Below are 27,478 nucleotides of genomic sequence, written 5' to 3'. Positions count from 1 at the left end.
TTTTTGATTGGCTGGGAGTTAGGCAGCGTCACGCACTGCCAAGATGGCGACGGCCGGAGCAGCTCACTTTGAGCTTCAGAAACCAACGGGTGACGTCACGGTAATTACGTCCATATTTTTATACAGTCTATGAAGAGCACTCGAATGAAGGCGGGACAGAAAAATGAAGATTAAATGCAAATAAATCTGTTTTTAAATACTCAAAATGAGCAGAAACACTGAGCCCTGTTTGTCACGTTAACCACTTCCTGTAAAGCTGAACGTGAATATAATCTGTATTTGCTTCATTGCTGGACTCTTTCAGGTCCAGCTGATTCACATGATGTGAGGACGTCCACGAGTCACTGCCTCGCTTTTATTTCTTCTTTTCTTTCTTTCTTCACCAGAATCTCTTTGAACGCTGTTGCTTTCCAACAATCCGGAGCATTATCCGTGACTCTCCATCCAATTATAACCCCACAGGCTTTACATCCTGACCCCCCCCACCCCCCCCCCCCCCCCCCCCCGCCCTCAGTCTGAACTCTGACAGCAAACGTTCAGGATCAGAGGCGGCGTTCTTCCACCGAACAATACCGAGGTCGTGACCTGTGTGAGTCTGTCCCCGCTGACGATGGTCACGTTTCTGCTTGTCCTCTCTGACTCTGCTGGGACACAGATGTCCCCGATTCACTGATGCTGTTTCCACTCTGACTTTAGATAACTCTGATTTCTCTTATAGCAGGAGGAAAACTTATCAGTCCTGTTATCTCCAGATAACATATCTCACCTCAGTTACTGGGTTCAGTTTTGGTCCCAACAGTCCTTCACATTGTTTAGATCAGGGGTATTAGGTGTAGGGCTGCATTTGAAAATAAGAAAAAATAAATAAAATGTTCAAATAAAGTGCTTAACTTCAGAAAAATAAAATAAAGGGAGGAAAAGCTTGAATTTCCCCTTTTCTGTTTCACATCTTGACTTTCTCTCCCTTTCTCCGTCTACCGTAAAGACTACAAAAGCTGCGCCAGTTCAAATAGAAGCTCCCCGTCAGGTTTTAAATCATAACCTTCTGTCTTGGCTGTAGGTCTGGGTCCGTATGAGACAGACTCTGCCTCCAGTTTTCTAATTTTTCAAAGTGTTACAGCTGACTTTGTGTTTGTGGTAATAAACCGAGCAGCAGCTTGAGGCTGAAGTACCTTAAAGTGTCACCGACAGCTGCTAGACTCCTATTCACAAAGCCTCAACTTCTCTCTAGAAATACTGAGTCAATCATTGTTTTCATTGAGTTATTCTAGTCTTAATCTCTAAATTCAGACCCTCTAATAAGTGTGCTGGTAGTCATTTAGGTTATTATTGCTCCGTTAATAAGATTTAAGGACTTATAGTAGCTTTGATTGGCTGCTGTGACATGTTTCCAGAGCGGAGAGTGAAACCCAACATTTACCATCTTTATATACAGTCTGTGAACTGATGTCAAACTGCAGCTTCAGTTAGTAGAAGAGAAAACCTCCTTTTCATTTGGTGGTCCACCTAGAATAAATTCAACTAGAAGAGACTTGAATATGAGTTGAATGTGATTTAGTCAGGACATTTTGGTGCAGATAGTGTGACTGAGCTCTGGTGGCAGGTTGGTGGAGTCGGGGTGGCCAGTGGGTGTCTGCGAGATGAGCAACACAATGAGAAAAAGGACTGTTGAAGAAGCGCAATAGAAGGTCTGAATGCGTGCAGTGATGATTAGATGAATAACTGAAGGGAGACGGAGGAGGAGAGAAAGAGGCTGGACCACATAGCAAGTCATGAAAAATGTCCAACAATAACATCTAAAATTCAAGTTTATCAAAGCAATATATATATATATATATATATATACATTGTTAGAGCCATTTGTATCGATGTGTGTGTTAAGGTCATTCCCTGGTTGCTGCAGTAGGTGGCGTATTGGACAGCAGCATATGGAAATGCAGATGTAGAAGAAGAGGTCATCACTCCTCAGGTGTGCTGCTTACCGGGAGAAACACACAGTTTTTTGGCCGCTGTTTAGAGGCTAATCTTTAGCTAAGTTATTGGTGTAAGTGTGTGTATAGCAAAGGCTTTATTGATACACGGTGGTAAATAAATACATCTTAAGCACAAGTCTGCAGATGTTTGATTTACTACATGGAGCCGTCGTTATATCTCGGTAACAGCCCCTCACTGTGGGCTTAGGTTTTTCTTTGTTTTGTCGAAATCAAGTCACTACATACATATATACACATTTGCACAAACATACAGAAGAAAACGGGGGAAAAAAACTAGAGAAAAAGTTCTGGATAATCAATAATTATATGCACCAACCATAAAATAAACAAACTTTATTTCAATAGCTAAAGAAAAGCATAGCATGCTACAACTGAACAAACAATAGGAGGAAAGAATCCAACAACATAAACCTTCAAGTAGTTCGACTCAACAAAAAGTTCTAAACCTAAATTTTACATAGATCTACTATTGATTAACTGATTGATCGTTCCAGATCTATTTTTGGTTTTAGATGTTTGCTTTGCTGCGTACTATACCATGACGGAAGAGACAAGAGTCAAATCTATGGACACATATTGAGGCCTGCAACTAATAATTATTCTCATTGTCAATTAATTGATAAGTTGTTTGGTCTATTACATTTCATAAAATGGTGTCAATCAGACACGTCCACGTCCTCAAATGTCACAAAGACATTCAGTCAACGGTCAAAGAAACTAAAGAAACCAGAAAATATTCATATTTAACAAGCTGGAAGCAGAGAAGGGGGACTTTTTCTTAAAAAATGACAAAACAGGTTAACATTAATTTAATATTTGACAACTTATCTTTTAATCATCTATTGCAGCTCTACATATATTACACGTTGTGTCACAGTTTCAGCAACCAGTGGAGCACTGGGTGGTTGAAACTGATGCATACGGTACATAAGTGCAGCCCAAAATAATATTAAACATGAAAACTGACCTAAATAAACTATAAAGAAACTTCTGTGTCTTCCTGGCTGTTCCTCAGTCCTTTCCTCTCGATTGTTTGAAGCACACAGACCTCCAGAAACTGAAGAACAGACTGAACGACGGAGGGATGGGAGGAGAGGGTTATTCTGGGTAAACTGGGCCTCACACCATTATGCATAGAAAACAAACAGTCAGTCACAGACAGGACATGAACCGGCCGTCTGTCGGCGGAGAGCGGTTTCTCATACCGAGTCAATAATATAAGTTATGAATTAAACATTTCTCGGCTCCCTTTTGTGTAAAGAACAGGTGACCTTTGTGATGTTTTTGGAGACAAACAGAGAATGTTTATGTTTCAGATCTGAAGCTGAAATATTGAGCCTGACTCGGCCAACAAGCTTCATTAAACCCTTCGTGAGCCATCGTGTCGCAGCCTCGGTTCACTCCAATCTATTTACACTAAAGGTCTGCAATAGTCAAAACATTCAAACACTAAAAAAGGGACGTCAGACTTACCTCACCTGAACCCTGCAAAGACTCGTCCATTTAAAAAAGAAACAATACAGACCCCTGCATGAACTGAACCAAAGGAAACAGGACACAAAGATGTTATTCAGTAAAAAAAAACATTTAAAATCTAGCGCTGTACCACAAAAACATTACACCTCATCTTTTTTAAAACTGATTTGACAGAAAAATATGTGTTGCTGCTGTATTTTGCATCTGAGCTCTGAGATTAACGAGCAGTGATGGATTTTCTTTCTCACAACAGCAGCAAAGTTTCAATATTAATGAGTTTTTCCTGGTAAACCACTGCAACAAACACCAGGTCTCCCACTAATACGTTTCATGATTAACACATGCAAAGTCACATGACTAAGTCTGAAATTGAACTCCAATTATCATATTTTCTTTAGAGACATTTCTGTCATAACAGAGTTTCTCCAGGTTGATTCTGATTCTGTTTGTGATCTTCGTGAACACCAGGAGAGGAAAGTGTTTGGTTTGGCGAGCTGAGGAAAGCTTCTTTACTCTTTGCAGATGATGTGGTTCTGTTGGCTTCATCAGGCCGTGACCTGCAGCATGCAGCAACTACCACACTTGAGGCTGAAGCTAATGCAGAAGTACCTTAAAGAGTGCATATTCTGCTTTTTTTTATGGTTTTCTGTAATTTATATCCTGTTCTGATGTTGGATGTTAGACTTGGTCAAAGTTCCAAAGCTTAAATAGAAATGCTGCCTGTAAGTCAAAAGTCAGGTCTTCAACCTGCTCCGACACTTTGTTCAAAACATTTTTTTTATACCTTGCTGACGAGCTGACGTCGGCTCATTGCGCATTCCCATGAATGTCCGTCTGTTCTTTAGCCTTCGTTGCTAAGGTGGTTGCTAAGGTGTTTCCATGTGTTGTTCACTCTCATATTTCAGATCTGATTCAGCTCCAACATGTACGGATGGATTTGAGAAGTTGACATTTGGAGTAAAGAAGGAGAAAAAGAAGTGAAATCCTGCTACTATAGTTTGTTTACGTAGCCTCCGGAGCCGGAGGAAGCTTCCTGAAGCTGACCAATCAGAACAGAGTGGGCTCATCAGGAGGCGGGTCTTAAAGAGACAGGAGCTAAAACAGCCTGTTTCAGACAGAGGCTGAACTGAGGGGCTGCATAAAGGACCAGTAGAAGATAAATAAGGAGTTTTTAACTGGAAATCATGCAAAAATATTCCAGTAGAGCCTGGAAATGTGAAGAATATGGGTCCTTTGAAGTGCAATGCCCCTGCTGGCTACAAAAGAAATCAACAACAGAACTAACGCAAATGTCCCCAACACATGGTATTATGGGTACGAGGTGGATGTAGTTCCTAAGAGGTGATGTGAACAAACCAAATAAAAAGACAAACTAGAAAATGCAATTCCTGAATAAATTGCAGTATAAATGGTGGCTGTTGAAAGGCTGACGCTAAACTGGATTGCTGGCTTTAATTTGGATGAAGACGCAATTGAAGGGGTATGAATGAGTTGGAGAATTTGGAAATGGGTGGGTCAGATTAGTAAATCTCAATCAGCTGTGTTTACAAGTGATTTAAAAGTTGAATAAAACTCCTAATGTATGCAAGATGTGGAACGTTTTATGTGATCATTTTATGATCAATTATGTCATGTAAATATGTGTCTAATCTGGCAATTTGGTATATGAGATAAAATTACAACAACTACAAAGATGCATTTCTTAAAGAAGGTCAGGTGACTGCAGTGCAGCAATGCTAGCAATCGTTTGTGGTTGCCAGGTGGTTGTCAGGGTGGTTGTAGATGGTTGCTAAGGTGTTTCTAGGTGTTTGCTAGGGTTTACTAGGTCGTTGTCAGGTTGTTTCTAGATGGTTGCTAGGGTGTTTCTAGGTGTTTGCTAGGGTTTACTAGGTCATTGTCAGGTTGTTTCTAGATAGTTGCTAAGGTGTTTGTGGGTGGCTGCTAGGGTTTACTAGGTGGTTGTCAGGTTGTTTCTAGATGGTTGCTAAGGTGTTTCTAGGTGTTTGCTAGGGTTTACTAGGTCGTTGTCAGGTTGTTTCTAGATGGTTGCTAGGGTGTTTCTAGGTGTTTGCTAGGGTTTACTAGGTCGTTGTCAGGTTGTTTCTAGATGGTTGCTAGGGTTTACTAGGTGGTTGTCAGGTTGTTTCTAGATGGTTGCTAGGGTGTTTCTAAGGGGCTGCTAGGATGAACTACATGGCTGATTGGGTGTTTATAGGTGGTTACTAAATTTTACTTCACCAGGTAGTCGCAAGGGTTTGTCCAGGTGATTGTAAAGGTGTATGTAGAGGCTGCTAGGGTGTTTATAGGTGGTTGCTAAGCGTATTAGGTGGTTAATAGGGGGCTGCTGGGATGTTCTTGTTGGTTGCTTGGGTGTACTGGGTGGTTGTTAGGATAAGAATACACATAACATTTGGATTTTCTGCAGTTCTGTGTTGCCCTTGCAAAAACTATCTAGTTATTTAAGGGTAAGTTGACTTAGCTATCTTACGAATTGAGAGTTGACTTTTATCTAACACTGTCGATGTAACAGTAGGGGTTTTTCTGTTGAACAACTAGCTAGCTAACACTACCCAAGGTCGGCTAAGGAAATCTTCAGTGGCAAGTCGGTTAAGACATTGAGGGGTTATGTGATTCACTGCAAGCATTTAAGGCTCATTTCTACTGAGGCATAATGTATCTGCTCTTGTTAACATTACTGTCCGGGCAGCTGTTACCGCTTTTAAATGCTCAATGGTGTTGTGTGAACGCCAGTGTCAAGATACTAAAGATCTAATAGCTCACTTGAAGGAGCATATTGTGGAAGGACGTGCTGTGAGTTGTCCAGTGAGAGGATGCACAAATGTTTGAGGTCAAATCTTCACTTACCGCCCACATGTCACGGAAACAGGGATTTTGCAGACAGCAGAATCAGTGACTTGCACAGAAAATCTGCTTCTCAGTCATCATCTGTTTCAACTGAATCAGATAACTTTAGCCCTCAAGTGTATGAGGCAGGTACAGACGAAGGTGATGTGGATATATCAGAACATTTCAGTGATCTTTTTCTTAGAAACATCTGTTTATTCTACTTGAAATTGCAGGGTCAGTTCCTACTGCCTGCTTCGACCAAACAGAACATTGTTGAGGAGATGTAAAACATACAGTACATTAGTACCAGAGCCATGTATGCTGCTGCTAGCTGTCCCTGCAGCAGGTAGCAGCTCCGTTTCTGGCCACAAACGCCTGCTGATGGCTTTTTTTCCTGCTAAATGTGTTTGTAGGATTACCAACTGCCACTTGTAGAAATAAAGAGGAGCCACAGATGGATAGTGGCAGGGTTGTTTTGTTGAAACGTGTTTTGTTTAGTAATAGTAACCCATGTTTGATTGTGTGAGGAATGGATTAAACCTGGCTGAACCCAAATATTCACTGGTGCTCCAGATTGCCTGCAGCTACCAACATCTCTGAAACTGCTCATTCTGCAGACAAACGTCCAAATTTCAGATCAGTCAAGTGCAACACACAAAAGCAGCCAGTTTAAAAAAAACACTAAAATCACTCCAAACCTCCCAGAGAAGCTGCATTAATCAGCGATGCAGTGACAGTTCATTCAAAGTTTCCCTGAGAGTTTACACTTTCACCATATTTCCAGGTTGAAGCTCAGAGAAAAAGGACTTTTGCCGTTTAATCAGCGTTACTGGATAAACACTGGATGTATTGGATCATTGGCAACACTTCTGGCTTCACAGACTGTAAGTGACATGACTGGCAAATACTGTCTTTATATATATATATATATATACCTCGGAGCCAATTTAAACCCTTAAAGACAGAAAAACACATTCACTCAAACTTTCCACAACATTCAGTGTTAAGTTGTTCAGGATTATTAAAGGCAAAACATGGTCGTTAAATCACTCTGAATCTTGTAGGAGACACTTGTAAAAATGAAGAGGAAGCATGACATCACCAGTTTTCTTCTACTAAAGAGGAAACCAACTAATGAACAGAGATATACATCAGGAGAACTGGTGATAGAGAGAAGGGAAGTGAAAGTGTGGAAGGCAAAGATGACCAGAGTGATCAACTTCATGGAGGCGAACCACCCGATACATTTAACGCACTCTTACTTATTGATTATTCATTATTTATATCAGGGTAATTTGCCAACAATATAAAATAAAAGCATCCGCAAATTTTTGATGCAAGTTTTGCACTCTAAATCAAAAGGTTATGAAGCAAGAGCTTAACATTGTCACGACAACTCGCCGCCAGCCTGAACCGAGGCTTAAAATTCACATAAGGTGTCATTAAGCAGCAGAGTTCATCTCCAGTTCTTTAGTTTTTGTTAGAGGAAGTCTGTCAGTATATTAACTGCCCATGTTGTTGCTTTTTTGTATGAAAAGGATGAATTTCGAACAGTGATTAAACTTGAGCTGCACTACGTGTGCATTAAATGGTTTTACTGCACACCTGCCGGCCAATCAGAAAAGAGTATTCCCCTGGACCATGGTATATTTTATATATATATTCTTATATAAAAGCCACTTAATTAGGATTACCTGTGCAATCTACTGCATCCAATGCAACAGCTCTGCCATAAATTCTACATTTACAAAGTTTACACATTTGCAGTTTCTGTTGATGTTGTCGGAAAGGTGATAATTCTACTTTATGTTTATTATTGAGCTCGTAGTGGGTGCTGGTGGTGTACTGGAGTCCATTAGAATTATCACCTTTCTGACAACGTCAACAAAAACTTCGTAAATGTAGAATTTATGGCAGAGCTGTTGTGTTGGATGCATTAGATTGCACAGGTGTTGCTGATAAAGTGGCCGGTGAGTGATTATATATATATATATATATATATTTCTGCCACCCCTTAGAGTCTCGATGCCACCCTCCTGCCACCCCATGAATATTTCCCAGATTCACCCCTGAAGGCAGTTCCTGCTGAGTGTAGACCTCGAGGTTGTGAATGACCAAATCCACACCTTCATCTCTGCCATGTCTTTGATGTTTGGAAGCTATTACTGCCTTAATATCCACTATCCTCTGGATCTGGGCTCCACACTTGAGTTCCTTCAGAGGTAAAGACATATTTTTTTAAATGTCTCCTTTAGAACAAATCACTGTATATATAGTGGTTGATTGTGAATTCTTGTGTGGTGTTTCTTCATCATCAATCCAGAGAAGGACACAAAAGTTCAAACAAAGAAAAACAAGAAGCAACTGACAGTGAATCCCAGACTCCTCACCCTCATCACATCACCAGCTGTATGGAACCATTTACACTTTACTGTACCTTAACTGGTAACCACTGACATTCAGAACAGTATTTTTCTACGGAGACCCAGAGTGGTCATAGAGCATGAGATACAATTAATTCCCATATTTCGATTAATATGTGGGCACAAGATACAGCTGGCAGATATTATGGCTTCATTATGGTGAAGAAAGTGATGCCAAGTTAAGGTTCATTCTATATTTTAGTCTCTAATTGTCAGTGTTCAGAGTGTTTTAAAGAACGTACCGTGATGTAACCCTGTAAAGCCAATTAGCTGTTATTAAGGCCCTACTATAGCAGACACATAGTGACTGATAATCCTAATCTAGTAAACGAACCAGTATTTATCAAGTGAGATGAAATGATAGTGACTGAATCGTTCGTACAGTACATTCAGCCCACAAATAGGCCAAAAATGTGGGAACGAATTGTATTGTAGATTTATGTGAACTGGCTTATTGTACATTTAGGTGGAATCACTAATGCCTAATGATTACTTGAACAATAAGGTCAAGGCAACTTTTATTCTTAGTGATTTAATTAACCACCAGAAGTAGATATTTTATTCCTTATGGACCCCCTGGTGTTGCTTTGTCCACCGAGCTACAACCTTCAGAGTGCCCTGAGGTCTACAGGCTGCGTTGGGGGCATTACGGTTGTTTAGAGGAACCACCTCCGTTCTGCCCCTTTTTCAAGGTTTCAACATTTACACTGATGATTCCTCTAACTCCCTAGCCATACATTTTTTACACATACACTAGAAAACCTTTTAACGTTCTCCTCAGCACGGTGCAGCCGGAGGATGCAAGGCTGCCAACTAGACCAGCACTCTAACCCTAACCCTTACCCACTGATACTGCCCTTACATGTTTATTTATTTTGTTTGTCTTCATACCTCTCAAATACTTACATGTTGACATCAATAATCATGTGCCTATGTGTCTGCTACCCTGTTATCTGGAGTTCCTCAAGGGTCTATCCTCGGACCTCTCCTATTCATTTTATACATGTGACCTTTTGGCCACTATTCCAACAGTATCTGTTATTAATATGGTGAAAACACGCAGGTAGAATTTTCACCATCCTTCATGACTGTCTAGCTTGTACTGTATCACTGATTTGATGTCCTTATGATTGAGCCTGACTGCTTTGCTAACGAGGTTACTCGTTATGTTAAGAACATCAAAACCTCCTCTAACAATCTTGGTGTTCTTTCGCATCAACATCTGAAGTTGGAACATCACATTACTAAAGTTTTCAGTCTTATTTCTTGCAGTTTTACAGAATATGGGTTTAGAGATTAATATTACTAAACACATTCACCACATTCTGTTTCTATGAGGCCTTTAGTGACCTTTTTATTAAAGAAACTTAATACGAACAAGGGACAAACTTCTCAGGTAAAATGTATTTATTATACATTCAGGCCATGTTCATAGTCTAAATAAAAAGATTATATCAGACATATTTAACTGGGTTGGAAATACCACAACCTACAATAACACAATAACAACAACGACTGGTGGAAATTAGCATATTGTAGCGTGATGCTCAGTATTGAAATAGGTAGATGAGCAAAATATGTGACCAGCAACGGAGCCAGTGTAATTCTGTCTTTGAGGATGTTCACTCAGGCCTGCAGTTGAACTATTCATTTTATTGAGGAGCATCCCAGCACTGCATAGACAATACCTCTGGTGAACTGCGATGGTAAACAGGTCAGCAGACACACTGGCTGAAGGAGGGGGGGGGGCACTCTGTCACGGCAGGCTGAGAGCAGGTCAGGTGGTCTCGGCTTGGTTCTGAATGGTCTAATCTGGTTCAGAGGATGTGGAAAGCGGCACAAACACTGTACAGTAGCGATGGTGGAAACCGCTTCTTGATGTTTCTTCATTGTTCATGATTGCTGAGCCGTTGAGTCCTTCTGTAGTTGTCGGCGTCCCAGACTGATCAAGGACTTATTTCTGTCCATTATTCTCATTTTAAATCCAAAAGGAGCTTCCACAGTTTCTCCATCAGTCTGTTAGATCTGCTAATTTAAGCAGCTCCAGAAATCATATTTATAAGTTTTTATGAAATTTTTAACTTACTCTTTGTTCACCGTTTCATCTTTTTTTTTCTGTTTTAACTTCTTTAATGTTGTACAAATTTTCGTTGCTCAAGAACCACACAGAGACATAAAGAAAGCATTAAACATTGTTACTTGTTGAAGCCGTTGTAGACGCTGTACAATCCATCACATCATCAGTAACAATTATACAAACGTCCAAACACAAACAAAAATACAATCATCTTGTATTTTTGGAGAGAAAGCATGTTGTTCAGCAAGATTGTGAACCCAAACTAGACAGCTTCATACCTCTCCAGAAGTTAAAACAGTCTGGTCCCTAATGGACACTTCAACAAACCGTTCTTACAAACAAGAATGGTCACACAATCTAACAGACCTCATGGTCAATCAATACCTTCAAACATGGCAATCCTTCAACTTTAGCTTGTCTAGGTACCTCACAGTCTCTAACCCTAACCCTAACCCCACCCTAACCCCCTAACCCCACCCTAACCCATAGTAGGCTTAAGACAAAGATATCTCTAGCTAACCCCAGAGGTCAGCAAGCAGGATTTCTTCACCAACATGTGTCCCCAAAATGACAATGACATTACATCACATTCAGTTGATAACAAACATGGACTCTTTCGTTTGAAAACATATTAACATATATACAAAAGATTTATAAAATGATAACCTACTATTCAATTTACTTTCACAATGTTTTGTGTTTTTATTATTTATAATTTATTTTTGCTGTGAGAAGCACTTTGCAACTGAGTAATTGCTATATATTTATATTATTGTTGTTACTGTTATTAAGGTTATTAATAATGTTTTCTTTGTTGTGTTTTTCTGGCTGCAGAGAGGATCATCCACAGTAAACACCTGATTGACAACTTGTGAGTCTTCAAGCAGAAACGATGACAACACCTGCTCAGAGCTCCAGTTTCCTGACGTCTGTATGAGACTCTGTCCCGCCGGTCTTCAGTCGTCTGTCTCGTTAAGACTAATTAGAGGTAAGCGGTGGTATACTCAAACTCCACTGAGTCCATCTTCCTCAGGTGCACAGTCCGAGTCAACAGCTTCATACATACATAGAAGGAGCCAGAACTCTGGAATCTAGTTTTATAGTTACTAGAGTATCAGGTCGACGTGTTGCAGCTCTAAGCAGTCATCAGCGTGTTTGTATCACCATCACAGAGGAGACGTCTCCTGGGCTGACAACACCTCAGCGGTGGAGGATAAAGCTCAACAGCATCTGTATATTCAGATGAGACCGAGGAGAGCCAACTTCCCCCCGAAAAAGCTGCTCGTCAACGTTTACAGATGCACCGCAGAGAGCTTCCTAACATACTGCATGACAGCTGCACCAAAGCTGACAACAAAAAAAAGGCCTCCAGCGTGTGTGACTGATTTTTTTATTCATGGTGTTTATTCATTTCCACTATGGATTATCCTTCATATATATATATATATATATATATATATATGGACACATACAACTCTGCTTCATGAGTCTACTGGACAGTTATTGGATCAGATCAATCTGTTTTTAACAGAACGTGTAAATGTAAAAACATTGTATCTTGGTTTACAATGAGCTTTATTATTAATTATCATAAGTAGCTGTTGGCTATAAATGTCTTATGTGTTGTTCTGTATTTTTTTTGCATTGAAATTCTGGCAGTTGAACTTTGAACTAAAATACTGTAACATATCAAACTGTTTGTTTATCACTGAGATAGAATTAGCTTTACAGTATCTGTTCTTTTTAAAATAGTTTACTGTAAACAGGTTTATAATATATCTGTTTTTTTCATAGCAATTTACCATAAACAAACAACAGTTCCCAACAAACAAAGCATCCTGTAATGTTTTATACATTGTCACCGTATTTTTACGGTGATGTTCTGGCAATCACAGCTGCCAATATTCAATAAAATAAATCACACAGAACTTTATTTACAGTGTAGATAAGAGTTGAAAATAAATGAAAAACCAGCTGAAGCTGCTTTGTTGGAATGTTCAGATTCTGTTCATTTCGTCCATTTACTTACATTATAATAAACAATTGAAAAAAGCTGAATATAAAAAAGGTAGAAAGCAGAAAAGTCAAAGCATAAATGTCCTTACAGAGCTGAACATTTTGGTGTCTGAATGGTTTCTGTAGCTGGAAGTGTGCAGCAGTAGTAGTCAAGCAAAGAATGTATGGAAGAATAATAAAGCTTAGAATAATAATGTGAATAAAAGTCACAGTTTCCTCTCAGACTAAAACCCATCTGGCCTTGTTTTCACCCTGAGATGCTCCGTCGGCTGCGAGTGAGTGAAGACTGGATGGAAACAAGATGGTGGCGGCGGCGGCGGCGGTCAGCACCGGTCTGAAGTGAACGGACCAAAGGACTGAAGAACTGGTTCTTACTGAGATCCATTGTGTGAGAATAATCTGGAACACATTGTTGAACTGAAGCTGGTCTTAATCAAGCGCAGAGAGAGAGAGAGAGAGATAGCAGTAGCATGTTAGCCTGGAAAGATTTAAAACGTCTCTGTCTGTGATTCAGTCTCAGTGAAGGGATTTCCCTCCAAAAGAAAAACCTCTGAATCACCTCAGACCTGATATGAAGTGTGAAATCTGTCTGAATGTCTGCAGCTCAGACAGACAGAGTGAGAGAAAGCAGCAGACTCAGCTGCACAGAAGATGTTTTCTGTTCTGGTTCAGAAATGATTATTGGACTGAAACTTTGTCCGCACTGAGCCAGCGTACTTTTAAAAAACACTAATTCACATGTGAAACCTGTGTGTCCTGGTTGCTTCTGATCTCCTTCCACACTGAACAACAGGAAAACGACTAAAGTTCTGCCCGAAAAACTGCATCACAGCAAACATCTGGAGAGACGTTGAACTACTCTGGACACCATTAAAGAACAAAGTCACCTTCATGTCGACAGAAACTGAGAGAAAAAGATGCATTTTAAACATACACAAGAGAACAAAACCAAAAGTCTAAAGTTCTGCTGGATACTAGTTGGTCAGATACATGAACATGCAAATATACGCTTTAAATACATATGTAGTAAATGTAAACATGCTAACGTGAACAGTATTTAATTTATGTCAGAAAAGGGAAACTTCCACAAGCTGTAAATGCAGCTTTGTTGACCAAAGTGCTGCGCAAACTACAGTGAAAGACAATATCAAAGTATATGAACAAATGTAAAACATAACAGAACAACAACTGTAAGATAATCATGGTATCCATGACCTCGATAACGACCTCACTGAGGTTAAATATCTGGGACCCGTGAGACGCCTCCTGGATGAGACGTGAAACATCTTCAAGTATCTACAACCAAGTCCAGCTGCTCCTCTGATAACCAGGACCTGGATGACTGAGAGCCTTCACAGACAGATAAATTCATAAATTCATAAATAAATAAATGCTTATAAATGCCATTAAGAGCACCCAAACATCATTGAAAGTGTCATTGGAGGGGAACACTTGGATGAAACTGGAAGCTTTGGGGCAGATACTGCAAAGACACGATCTCCCTGTCCCAGTTGTCCCAGCATTGTCCCAGCAGGTGGCGCTAATTCTCCAGTCGGTGCCATTAAACTGTTGCAGAAGAAGACACGACGAGATGAGATGACATCATTAAAAGACCAACAGTCAAAGCTCAAACGACGGAAAACATGATGGAAATATGACGTTTCTGTTGGTTTCACATGATTCATGTGTCACGTGTTGAGGAGCAGGTGGACCTAAATGCAGAGACCAGAAAGCAGCTTTATTTCAGGACTAGCAGGTCAAACAAAGAGAAGCTGGCTGAGCTGAAAGAAGTGAACACAAAAAAAAACAACAACGGAGCAGGCAGCAAGGAAACCGAACTAATCAGACAACAAGGAACAGGTGGTACAACACAAGGACAGGCTGGGAGCTGATTGGCTGGGGAGACACTGGGAGCTGAGCAGGGCTGACGAGGCCGATACAGGACAGGTGTGAGGGTGACAGCGGACTGAGACGAAGGCTAACGAGGATGAATGTCGGTGTAAGGAGGAGTGCATGAACACAGGAGGAAAAACAGAGCAAACAGAAAACCAAAAGCACAACGAGCACAGTCCAACAGCTCAAAGTCTTAAAGTCCAACTCAGAACAAACAGTCCAGTCCTCACATGACAGAGAAGTCAGTGACAGAACCATCACATCATGAACGTCATCATTTATTCACTTAGTCTGTTCACATTTGCTTGTTATCCATAAAGCTACTTTTACTCCTCAGACAACAGGAAGCACTTAAATTAAAAGTATTTTGGGAATTTTTTTTATGCACAAATTGAAAATGCAATTAAAACCAGGTGGATGGACTCATATCAAGTATCTCTTATGAAATGTTCCACAACTGACAGTGAACGTTTGTGTTACTAAACAGTAACTTAAAGGTGAACTGCAGTGTTTTTCCACTGCAGCATGTGTTTCCGGGTGTAAAAAGTGGTATAAAGCCTTTTGATGATGTCACTTGAGTCCGCGTTGTTTCGGGGATGAAGAGTACAAGTTTGAAAATGAAATAATCTGGAGGTTTGGAAGTGAGGTTAAGCAGATCTCTGCAGCTCCGGGCTACATTAGCCGCTACTAGCATAACACACCACAGTCTGTCGTGCATTGTGGGTAATGTAGGCGCCAGGTTTTGACAAGGAAGTAGAATGTGTGGAATTTAAAAGATGTTATGTCTGGTTTCTTTTTATAAAAAAAAAAACTGTCCATCATGAGCCCGACAATATTACAGCAGTGCAATGATAAACGATACATTTATTATTAGCATATTCTCTATTTAAATGAGTTGTAATGAAGTGTTTATGTACGTCCAACACCAGGTGGAGCTGCACAGTGTTCGTCGATCTCTGCACAAGAAAACAAGGACAGCCAATCATGTGACGAGAGCCTAAGAATAACAACTCCATCAGTACGTTGTTCAATCCTTCACTGCTCGTCCACTGTAATCCTTGATGTTTATGTCCCTGATCACTTAAAACCACACATACGTTTTTTCATTTCCAAACTTGCTCCACTAACAAAAAAACAAAACAGAACATGAGCATTCACTATAAAAACTCACTGCCCTCTCTTAATGGTCTGTGACCTGCTTTAAGTAATTTATATGAAAACATGCAATAGTTGATGCTGCTCACAGTTAAACTCTTGGACGGACAGATGTTCTTTTCAGTCTTTGGTCTCGAAGCTACAAAAACCTTTCAATCATGAACCAAGTCTCAGCGAGTGGTGTGAACTCGTAGCTCTGAGGACAAGACGGAGCGAGACACTGTGACAACACAATACGCACTTTAAAAGAAAACAATAGAGGCTATAATATTTAATATTTAGCAGCTGTGAGTACCATCAGAGAGTGTCCTGTGTTTTATCGGCCTGTCAGACCACACTGAGGTCCTATTGTTGGACGTGTGTGAGTGAGTCCAACCCGAGACAGATTCAGACAGTCGCTGCATTGTGTGTTTAAACTATTAATATAATAACATTAGCTTATTGTAATAAATCAGAGATAACATAAAACGTTTGTAGCCAATGATGAAATACTGAACTTCACGTTTCAAAAGTTTATCGCAGTTCAGATACTTTTATATGCTGAAGAACCTGATGTACATTTTAGAAGCAAATAATGAACATTTTCCTCCAGATTTATGTAACATCTGGGTCCAGATGCATAAATCTCACTTATATATTCAAGACTTAAACTGTGTGTACACACAAAGACAGAAATGTTCATTGTTTTCATCTGAAGTATGAAGCCATGTGTGTGTTTAGTTGTTTTAAACATCTCAGTCATTGTGGAACTGGGCATACATTTCTGATATTTCTTCACTTTAATAACAAAAAACTACTAACAAACATTTAAAAATAATGATTATTTAAATTACATGTGCTTGTGTATTCTACTGGTCATTGTGCAGACTGCAAATATAATCAAACAACCTAAACAAACAGTGTTTTAAGGTTTCATGTCTCACGTTATGTTTCATCTGTAGCTCATTAAATGGTCTGATGTCTGGGTTTCTTCATTTTTGTACATCTGACTCCAGATCTGTCCTTCAGTCCACTTTGTAGATTCTGATGCTTTACTTGATGTTATTTCACCTCTAGAGAACTTCATCTTCATTTATCTGGAGTTACTTTGTAAGCGCCTTTCACACATGCAGTCTACCCTGAAATGTTCAGGAACATTTCCAGCATGGGGTCATGTGTGAACGGGAGCAGGGATCCGTATTCAGGGAAATCTGTACCAACAATATCCCACCTCAAGACCTCGTAACATTTCAGGGAAAATGGCGGTACGAACACGTAGGGACGAACACGTGAAGGGCGAGCGAACCAATCACAAGACTGCGCTGATGACGTGTTTGAATCCGTGACTTGTTTACGGTTTCCTTGCTGATGCTTTCGCAGGTGATTTGTCTCACAAACTTGTTGAATATTAAATACATTACAAGAACATTGGCACTGGACAGAAACAACTCCTCACCCACCTCGTTCCTGAAAATAATACGAGACGTCCTCCGCCACGTACATCCTGCCTCACCCCCATCTTCTTCTTCTTCTGTTGAGTTTTATGGCAGCTGGCATCTAAAAGTGTTGCATGACCGCCATACTGGACTGTTCCTTGCTCCATCTATTCTGGCACATAGACTGTAAAAAAAATATGGACGTAGTCATCGTGATGTCGCCTGTTGGTTTACGAACTGCCGTTTTGAAGCCTCGAATGCAGCAATTTGACCGTCGCCATCTTGGATTTGGCCATCGCCATGTTTGATTTTTGGAGCCAGAAGTGACCATATTTGGACGAGAGGGTGGCGCTGACCATAGCGTGTGCATTTACAATCTATGGTTAACAGTGGTCATGCTAATGCTAATTTTTGCTAGAGGAAACAGGCCTAAAACCTTTAAAACAAAATGTACTCACCGGAAAAACTGATCACCCGACTCACTGATGGGTCTTTTATTACAACCAAACGCTGAACAAGACTTTTTTTAGGCGACCAAAATGTTACAATTAACTTTATTGAACTGAAAACACTGTGAAATAGCGACGCTACGCCTATACATGATGATTATGTCACATAAGCAATGTTGTCGCCGTGGTAGCGACTTGTCAATCACAACACGTAGCCACGGCCTAAAGCATGCACTGCTCTGTCGTCAAATATGAATTAAATTGGACCATAATTTACAAAATGAACATCATGCTGTATTGAAGAAGACTTGAAACTAGTGATTGAGACCATAAACTCATCAGGAAACAGTTTACTGGGGTAATAAATCAAGAGAGAAGTAGGGTCATTTTCTCATAGACTTCCATACAGTCAGACTTCTTTTTGCAGCCGGTGCAGTCGCCCCCTGCTGGCCGTTAGATAGAATGCAGGTTTTTGGCACTTTGGCATTGGCTTCATTTTTCAGCCCCGGAGGTTGACACTTGTTCTGGCATTGCCATGGCATGTATGAAAAGGAGCAAGACGGAAATGGACCTGAATGTAGCTGCATGTGTGAATAGTGAAAATCACTAGCGGTGCCCGAAAGGTTATCCCAGTAATTTACCAGGAACTATGTGTGAAAGAGGCTGTAGGTTCATATTTTACTTTCAACATGAGATATTAATGGCTTCTGTGGAGTCAAAAACTTCCGAAATGTCAGCTTGTTTCAGCTAAGCGGCAGAATGATTTCTAGACCTGATGAAGAGGTTATTGGATGGGCATATCAGACATAGCATTAGACTAGTTTACATCTTATCTAACTGACAGAAGTTTCACCGTTTCTATCGGTGACTTTGTGTCTGATTCCTCTCCACTGTCCTGTGGAGTCCCGCAGGGCTCAGGTCTGGGGCTCCTCTTATTCTCTTTATATTTGCTGCCAATGAGACAGATCATAAACAGACTGCTTATCATTTATTTGCAGATGATGTCCAACTTCGCTTTTCATTCAAACCCAGTGAGGCTTTCAGGTTGTCTGGGCTCCTTGACTGTCTTTACGTTATTAGGGACTTGGACGGCAGAAATGTTTTACAGCTCATGGTCGTTGAGGTTCTGGTTGTTGCTCCAGAAAAGGTTGATTATGAAGTAGTATTGGGCCTCTTTCCTCTGCTGCCCATTCCAATCTGTACAATTTATGGGTAATATTTGATCAATGCTCATCATTCAACACCCATATTAAGCAGCTGACCAGATCTTGTTTATTCCACTTAAGAAATATTCATAAACTCAGATCTGTAGCTCTCTCAAACAACCTCATATTACCCCTATACTTAAATCTCTTCACTGGCTCCATACAGGATCCAGTTTAAAACTCTCATTCTTACTTACAGAGCTTTGAGTCAGGCTCTCTCAGGTCAAACATGCTAAACTGCCTTAAGATGATCCACAAGCTCTTGAGGCTGGAGCACCAAAGCTTTGTCCCTTACAGTCTGCTGATTCATTTAAAAAGCAGCTAAAGACACACCTGTTCATGTGTTTGGGTAACCTGTATGAAACAGCTCAGCATTTTGTTTTTATTGTGTATTTTTATTGTGTATTGTGTATTTCAGTTTTGCACTTTTTAATCATGTGTCTCGGGTCATTTTATCTACTGTTCTCTTTCTTTTTTTTTGTATGTTGTACACAATGTCTATGAGAAGCACTATACAGATAACTTTTACTCACTAAACATGATCAAAAGAGTTTCAAATGTCTCCACCTGGACATTTATTTCTCTCCTTTGTTCTCTCTTTCCTATTTTCTATTTCTTTTCTTCCTTTCCTTTGTTCTTTTCTCTCTTCTATTCCTTCTTTTGTTCTGCCCTTCTTTATTTCATATTTTTCCTTTCTGCCCTTCCTTCCTCTTTCATCCCAACAAACTGCTCGGCTCCCAGACAGCCACACCTCTCCAAAGATGTTTCTTGTTTTCTCTTTTTTTTAACCTTTCAACAGTTTTAACAGTGTGCTTTGGACTTTTTGGATACTAAACTAATATGTAATAATATGTTTAACCCTATTTATGTATATATATGGAGATCATGACCTCTTCTTAAAAAAGAGACCTGTGTAAAAGAGTAAACAGTTTAGTCAAGTCATGTTTTACTTCAGGAGCCCAAATTAACATTAAAGCTGTTTATCTTGCTGTAATCATTCCTTCTGTTCATACTGACCGTTAGAAGATCCCTTCATAATGACCTTACAATGGAAGTGATGGAGGACAAAATCCACAGTCCTCCTTCTGTGTAAAAAATGTATTTAAAAGTTTATCTGAAGCTAATATGAAGCTTCAGCGTCCAAATGAGTCAAATCAAGTAGATATCTTTCAACGTTACAGTCTTTTTAGTGCCAAAGTTCCTTTTTGTTACTATACTTCCACCTGCAGCTCAACAGGGAAACACTGTCCGAGGAAACACAAAGAGGGAATTTGATGCTAAAAAGACTGTAAATGTGTCAGATATCCACTTGATATGACTAACTCAGACTGCTGAAGCTGAATAGGCCTCCATCACTTCCATTGAAAACACATTTGAAGGATCTTTTAATATCCAGTATGAACAGGAGGAATGATTACAGACACACTGGGAACACTGGGAACTGGTCCTTTAAGGTAAGTGTAATAATTTTATCATGATATTAAGAATTAAGAAGACTTAATGGCAACTGTATAAAGGTGGATCTTTAGCTGATTGTGAGGGTCAGAACAACATGGATACAAGTTAGACATTCGATTCACATGAAGAAAAGAAATTACACGTGGAAACTGTGAATGTTTGTGTAACTGTGTAGCGTGCTGCTGCTGCTGCTGCTGCTGCTTCTTCTTCTTCTACAGCCAACAGAGACATCAGGACTTCCTGTGCTGCAACTGGATTTACTGCAGAGTGACACACACATCAAGAACGTACAGACAGGAGGTTTCAAAGCATGATATCACTGACCTGAGGGTGTGTGTGTGTGCGTGAACATGTCCTGTTATATAATGGTAATATGATCAAGGTATTTACAATATCAGTTACACAGTGTGTAAATGTCCTCCATCTGCCCTGTGTGTGTGTGTGTGTGTGTGTGTGTGTGTGCATGCATGTATATGTGTGTATATATGTGTGTGTGTGTGTGTGTGTGTAAATGGTCTCCATGTGTGCCGGGTGTGAGCTCTGCAGCTGGAGGGGACACTAACCAATAAACACACACACGCACACACACACATGCACGCACACACCCAGCTGTGGGGTCAAAGGTCAGGCGTTAGTCGGATGGAAACTGTCCCGCTCCATTTCCACCGCTGTAATAGACGGGCCCATTTATGTGGAATGTATACAGGTATCTCTTATAGAGCAAGATGCACTGGGGAGGAAAGTGCAGATGAGTTCATGGATGATTAACAGGAACAGGAAGTGAACACTTCCTGTAAGCTGCTTCACAATAAAAAGCCTTCCATGAAGGAGAACTGATGCAGGATTTTACTGTGAAAGCTGCGTCACGTGACGTCTTTAAATCGAGGTCAGTGGGGTTTGATCGAGATTAAGCAATTAGCGTGAACCTACATTACAGATAATCTGTGCAACAGACATCCTGAAGTGCTATGCTAGTGTGTTATTAGCACTAGTGAGAGATTCAAGCTTCATGAATCATTACAGACTGAAATCATCATCATTACACACTTAAACAAACAGTCCGACTAATGAACATGATGTCACTCAAGCACATGTCAGCGCACATCTGGCGAGTCTTTCCTGTAATCTGTGGTGTTTACCTCACAGAATATTAATGTCAATGTGGGGCTAATTTTAACTATTTTATATGAGTTTGTTTAATCTATAACAGTGCGTCATATTTTATACATTCGTCATATCTTTTGTCTGTAAAGTCAAAGAAACTAGTAACGAAAGCTGTCAGAGAAATTAAGCGGAATATAAAGTGCAAATATTTCCTGCAGAAATGTTGTGAAGTAGAAGTTTGAAGTAGGCAGAATTAGAAATACTCTACAACATTCAGCAAACAACTATCAGCTATGTAAGGATATATAATATATAATGGCTTCCTGAGCAGAGAATGAAGTCACGACTCCCTCTGTGTGTGTTGTTATCTTCGCTTCTCTGTTCTTTGTTTTGATAGCTACTCGTGCTAATATGTTTCTGAAAGCATTCGAGGCAGAAATAGACATCACAGTAACAGAATCTTGATCAGCTTCGCCTAGTTCGGCAGTTTGATCGGAGTTTTGTGAGCTGTCGGTCCAGTCAGAGGCGCTTTTCCTCTCCAAACTTTATCGAATAAACGACGCACACAAATGCAGAGAAGGCAGGCAGGTTGGATACGATGCTGAATATTTAATGAATGAACTCAAACACAAAAACGCAGGAAAAAACTCGGAACACACAAAGCAGACGACTTGACAACTGAAAACTGGACTATAAATACACAGGTGAGGGAAACGAGACACAGCTGAAACACAGCATGAGGTGATCAAACACAGGAAGTAAAGGTGACAAGACACAAGGAGAAAATATTTCAAAATAAAACAGGAGCTAAAGTAAAACAGACAACATGTGACACAACACACGAGCAGATAAACACAGAAACACACAAGAGGAAACAGAGAAAAACACTGAAAACTCAAGAGAACAAAATACACACAAGAGTCCAAAAACCACAGAAGAAGTCCCGGCAGGACGTGACACGCGGTTGTTTTGGTCTGAGACGTCGGCGCTCTAGTGGAGACACCTAGTGGAGCTGAACATCTATATGTTGCACCTTTAAGTCCAGTGCTTCAGTAAATGTTTTATTACACACTGCAGTGTTTATGTTCCTGTGAGTATTTCAGGTTAAAATATGATTCTGTTCAGTAGAATTATTCATCATGTTTATGTCTCATTAACACTGAAGTGTGAATGATGCTCCATGATATTTACAGGAGGACTTTGTTATTCTTTAACTTCCTCTTCATCATTCCATAGAATATTTACTACGAACCTTAAGGTGACTTTATGGTTGTTTTTTCTGATATTTATGATGATACGTTGTTATTTTGGTTGGAACAACTAGTGGAGAATGTAAATATTTTACTGAACACAGTTGACATTTCCTTACAATAGTTTTTTGGTTCCCGTGTTTCCTCAGTGAAACCTCTCTGTGATCCAGCTCTTTGATAATCATGCGGACTTCCTCCTTTTTTTTACTCGTAGGCCGTATTCTCCACGTTGAGCAAACATCCGTCTGTATCCCTGCAGTCATCCTGAGTCTAGTAACAGATTACTGCGCTGCTTTCTTCTGGAGAAACCTTTGATCTGAGAATTCATTCAAGTTTACTCCCACTAATTACATAACCATGCCTACTGAGCAGTAATACTATATGAGCATACTTACATTAATGCCGCAGTTCAAAGCAAAATTCAGTGAGTTGATCTATACTGGGGTGTTGCACTGGGAGCAGCTGAGCAGAAATAGACACATGGTTCAGAAAGAAGAAAGGAAGAAAAAGTATTGCAAGAGAACACGAGATATATTGTGAAGGAACCAAGCGGCAACCGAAAACTGCAGTTCCTTGAACGACCACTTGAGGCTCCAAAAGTGAGTCAATCCCCATAGACCCCCATGTTAAACTTTACAGCAGAAATAAACATGTTTACAGTCTGGTACAAACAACCGTTTTGGTCTCTGTAGCTAATTTCCTCTTTCATGACAACTGTACGGGGGGGTGAATTTTATTATAAGCTGTAAAGTTCTGCATAATGAAGGACATGGCTGCTTTGAGTGACAGGTCCGCCAGCCGCTAGGTGGCTTGTTTCGCCTCTTTGCCCATTTTTGATTGGCTGGGAGTTAGGCAGCGTCACGTACTGCCAAGATGGCGACGGGCCGGAGCGGCTCGCTTTGAGCTTCAAAACAGCTCTTCAGAAACCAACGAGTGACGTCACGGTAACTACGTCCATGTTTTTATACAGTCTATGGACGAGAAGAAGGCCAGTATAATAAATGAGTCTTCAGTATATGAAGTGTAGCCACAGTGTTTCTGGTTTAACAGCGGGTAACGGGTGTGTTTACGGTCTGTGTGTCTCTGAAAGACGTCACAGTGTCGGTATAAAGTCACACAGCTGACGGACTGTTAGCCTAGCATGCTAATCCTATGTAAACTAATGGATAGAAACAGATGAAAGAGCAGTTTGAGTTAGAATTAGTTCTAAATTAGTTTAAAATTAGTTCTCTTTCTAATCAAACATCCCAAGATATGAGTTGGAAGTCATTTCAACCGCCTCTTTGCCCGTTTTTGATTGGCTGGGAGTTAGGCAGCGTCACGCACCGCCAAGATGGCGACGGGCCGGAGCGGCTCGCTTTGAGCTTTAAAACCGCTCTTCAGAAACCGACGAGTGACGTCACGGTAACGACGTCCATATTTTTATACAGTCTATGGAGGGAACGCTAATAAATAAATAAATAAATAAATTCTTGCCTTGACCCTTGGGGGCCTCCGTAGATGTTGTGCATTAAGTTACATCATTAAGTTTTCTTCCTTACAGCTTTCAGTTTGATCAGTTGTCTTTACATTTATGTATTATGATGTTATCATGACAGAGTTTATCATCTAACTGACTCAAATCACCACTAAACCTTCTGTCAAGAAAGTCACAAAGTCAGATTTCTGTCACTTTGTCAATGACAGTAGAAGAAGAGTTCAGATTAAAGTATCTGAAACTGTTCAAATCTGTTGTCAACAAGGTTTTTAGTCGTTAGTTTGACCTGACGGATGTGTGTGTGTGTGTGTGTGTGTGTGTGTGTGCAGCAGGGTGGAGCTCGGTCAGCTCTCTCTGGAGAAATAAAGTTTAAAGCAGATCTGGATTTCATTTTACTGTCTCCTGCTTTTCATTTTCCCTGCGAGTGTGAAATGATTTTCCTGATTTCCTCCTTTCCCTCTTTTTTCTTTTTTTTCTGTCTCTCAGGTCGTCGTGGTCGCGGCCGGCCGGCTTTGTTCTGCTGAAGTGTCCTCGAGCAACACGCTGAACCCCCCCCATGTCCAGGGGTTAAACTGGGATTTGTTATGTGGGGGGGGCTCTGTGGTTTCAGTGTGTGTGTGTATCTGCATTGACTTCAAAATCTGATTGATATCATTTGACAAACTGTAAGTAAAATATAACAGCTCTGAACACTAAAACACTAATTAAAGTCATTCTAGATACTTTAATTAATAACAGAGTCACAGTTAAAATGATAGTTTTGGTCTTTAAAGACGTTACGTATCAAAGAGAAAATACAAACACATGAGAGAAGAACATCATATAGTAAAAACACAATAAATAGATGTTAAATTGTTTTTTGAAAATGTATTTTTTTTTATATATCACTGTTTTTATTTTGAAAACTAAATCTAATAACCGGTTTTGTTCTTGCTTCATAGCTAGCTCGATGCTAACGTGAAGCTGTTAGCTAGCTGAAGGTTAAACTGAGCTGTGTAGTGAACTCAGAGACTCTGAGACTGTAGCTGAACTTAGAGTCCCCCCCCCCGTCAGCCAATCACGTCTTAGCTGCCAAACTTTAAATCTCTCTGTCGTCAGCTGTCGTTCACCTCCACGTCATCTCGTCAGCGTCAGGTCCGAGATCACCTCATCATCCACATCCCAACATTCCCAACATTCCCATCATTCACCATCATTCTCCAGTATCTAAACTCCATCAGGGGGAAATCCTGCCTTCACTGCCACCTTCTAAATACGATGACATCACAGTTGGGTCTGATCGCCTGAAGACTTTTTCATCCGATATGCATGTTTAAAATCATTGTCACTTATAATATTAAAGTCTCTCCTAATTAAATTGATATAAATGTTATAAATCTGCTATTAAACTTTTCCTCATCGGTTCATCATTCAACATTTATTCCATATGGATAATTATCTTTTTACCTGCTTTTATAAAAGCATAATTGAACATTAAAATTCAAACTAATTAATGGAGTTACAATAGCTTTCTTTAAAATGATCAGTTGATCAGTATTTGGTGCCTCATGAAGGCAAGTAAATCAGACAAACTGCACTTTATGTTTCTCTCATTTTTAAATATGACGACTTAAAACACCGACGTTGGTTCTGACCCGCGTTTGTCGGGATGGTGGAGACATTATCGATGAAGTGAAGACCGTCGTAACCAGAGGTGCCGTAACGTCTGATCCATCCGGCGTAAGGACGATGATGATGGAGGGAACAGAAGACCTGGAACGTAGAGAGTCGGGTCCTAATGAGGCTGATATACACTCAACCTCAACCTCAGCTGCCCCACGAGAACTGAAAAAACACGTGTGAGGTGTTTCTAAAGATATTTCCTGGAGCTGGAAGGTAACATCTGTAAAAAAAATAATCTGCTGTAATAAAAAAATATAAAGACTTGAGGAAATGTCACACAGTTATACAAAATATAATCAACTAATACGTTATGATGTAATATGACAGATGAAGCTAACACGCCTGCAACATTTAATTAATGCTTATACATTAATGCATCTATAGTTATAATAATCCAATAATATAATATATATGACACTGGAATGGGACTTTCTTTTACTTTCCATAATTTGATTATATTTTTGATGCTAATACATCATTACATGTATCTCTTGTTCCATTTACCTCCATTTTTAATGATATATAACCTTGTAATGATGTACAATGAATGTACCTTTTTACAGCTGTGATGTCATCAATATCAATATCTTTCATGCAAAACAACATGATAATAATTCTACATACATGAATGTAGATATTTGAAGGTTAATAAATAAAATGAACCACAAACAACTTTCTTCATTTCAGTCACACAACCAGACGTATGAACAGTGTGTGTGAGTGCGTGTGTGTGTGTGTGTGTGTGTGTGTGTGTGTGTGTGTGTGTGAGTGAATCAGAGGGTGTGTTGTGTTTGTATTTTACCAAACATATGCAAACACATGAGAAATTTCACAAGTTTATTTGGAATCCAGGGTGGGGTGAAAATATTGATGCACAATTTTTGGGGGAAGTGAGTCTGAAGTGACGCTCAGACGTCACAGAGTTTCCATTTGATAGAATGATGTCACCATAAAAACATACAGTAGGAATATTTAGTGTTTTTTTAGTTTGACAGTTTGCTTCCAGGCTGATAGACAGCAGACTTAAAGTTGCCACGGCGACTTTTGCCGAATTTACGAGAAGATCCGAACTCAACAACTCAACAGAACTGTCTGGTGAATCAAACCTCGAACTGGTCAGAATAAGACACAGTATGATTTATCACTGGTTCCCTTCTGTTACTCGTCTGAATAAAACATCGTCTTCCACTCGAGTTTGTAATTCAGTCGTTTGCACAAAACACAAAAGTACAATAAAAAACTGATTAGCATCAAACCTGTTGAGCTGAGTTCATCTTGTCTGATAACAGGGTAATGATTTGCTCTATAGTGCTGGGTCTGAACAAACATATATAACAAATACAGAGTTATACGCAGCTGCGTCTCCACATTCAGAGACACTGTGATCGTTTACGCAGGAGACACAACAGCGTAAATCTCCAGACGCACCAACATGATGTCCAACGGTAGCTTAAAATGAAACGTACGAGGACGGATGTAGCCTTCATGTGTGTGTTTGGTCACAGTAATGATCATTTATTATTGAGATTATCTTGACAGTGACAGTACTGTATACTGTAGAATATGACAGTAAAGTC

At 40.0% G+C, this 27,478-nt stretch overlaps 2 long non-coding RNA genes across 2 annotated transcripts; both read left to right on the top strand.

The window, feature by feature from the left end:
• The first annotated feature begins 11,666 nt into the window (after window positions 1–11,666).
• Window positions 11,667–12,811, top strand: LOC121888226. The gene is made up of 2 exons (XR_006093162.1): window positions 11,667–11,805; window positions 11,990–12,811. It is a non-coding gene; the product is annotated as an uncharacterized LOC121888226 (long non-coding RNA).
• Window positions 12,812–20,364: 7,553 nt separating this feature from the next.
• Window positions 20,365–24,829, top strand: LOC121888592. Its single transcript, XR_006093279.1, has 3 exons — window positions 20,365–20,404; window positions 20,627–20,776; window positions 24,726–24,829. It is a non-coding gene; the product is annotated as an uncharacterized LOC121888592 (long non-coding RNA).
• Window positions 24,830–27,478: the final 2,649 nt, after the last annotated feature.

The sequence above is a fragment of the Thunnus maccoyii genome, chromosome 21, assembly GCF_910596095.1.
Source record: "Thunnus maccoyii chromosome 21, fThuMac1.1, whole genome shotgun sequence".
Lineage (NCBI taxonomy): Eukaryota > Metazoa > Chordata > Actinopteri > Scombriformes > Scombridae > Thunnus > Thunnus maccoyii.
This window is presented reverse-complemented; position numbering and strand designations above follow the sequence as displayed.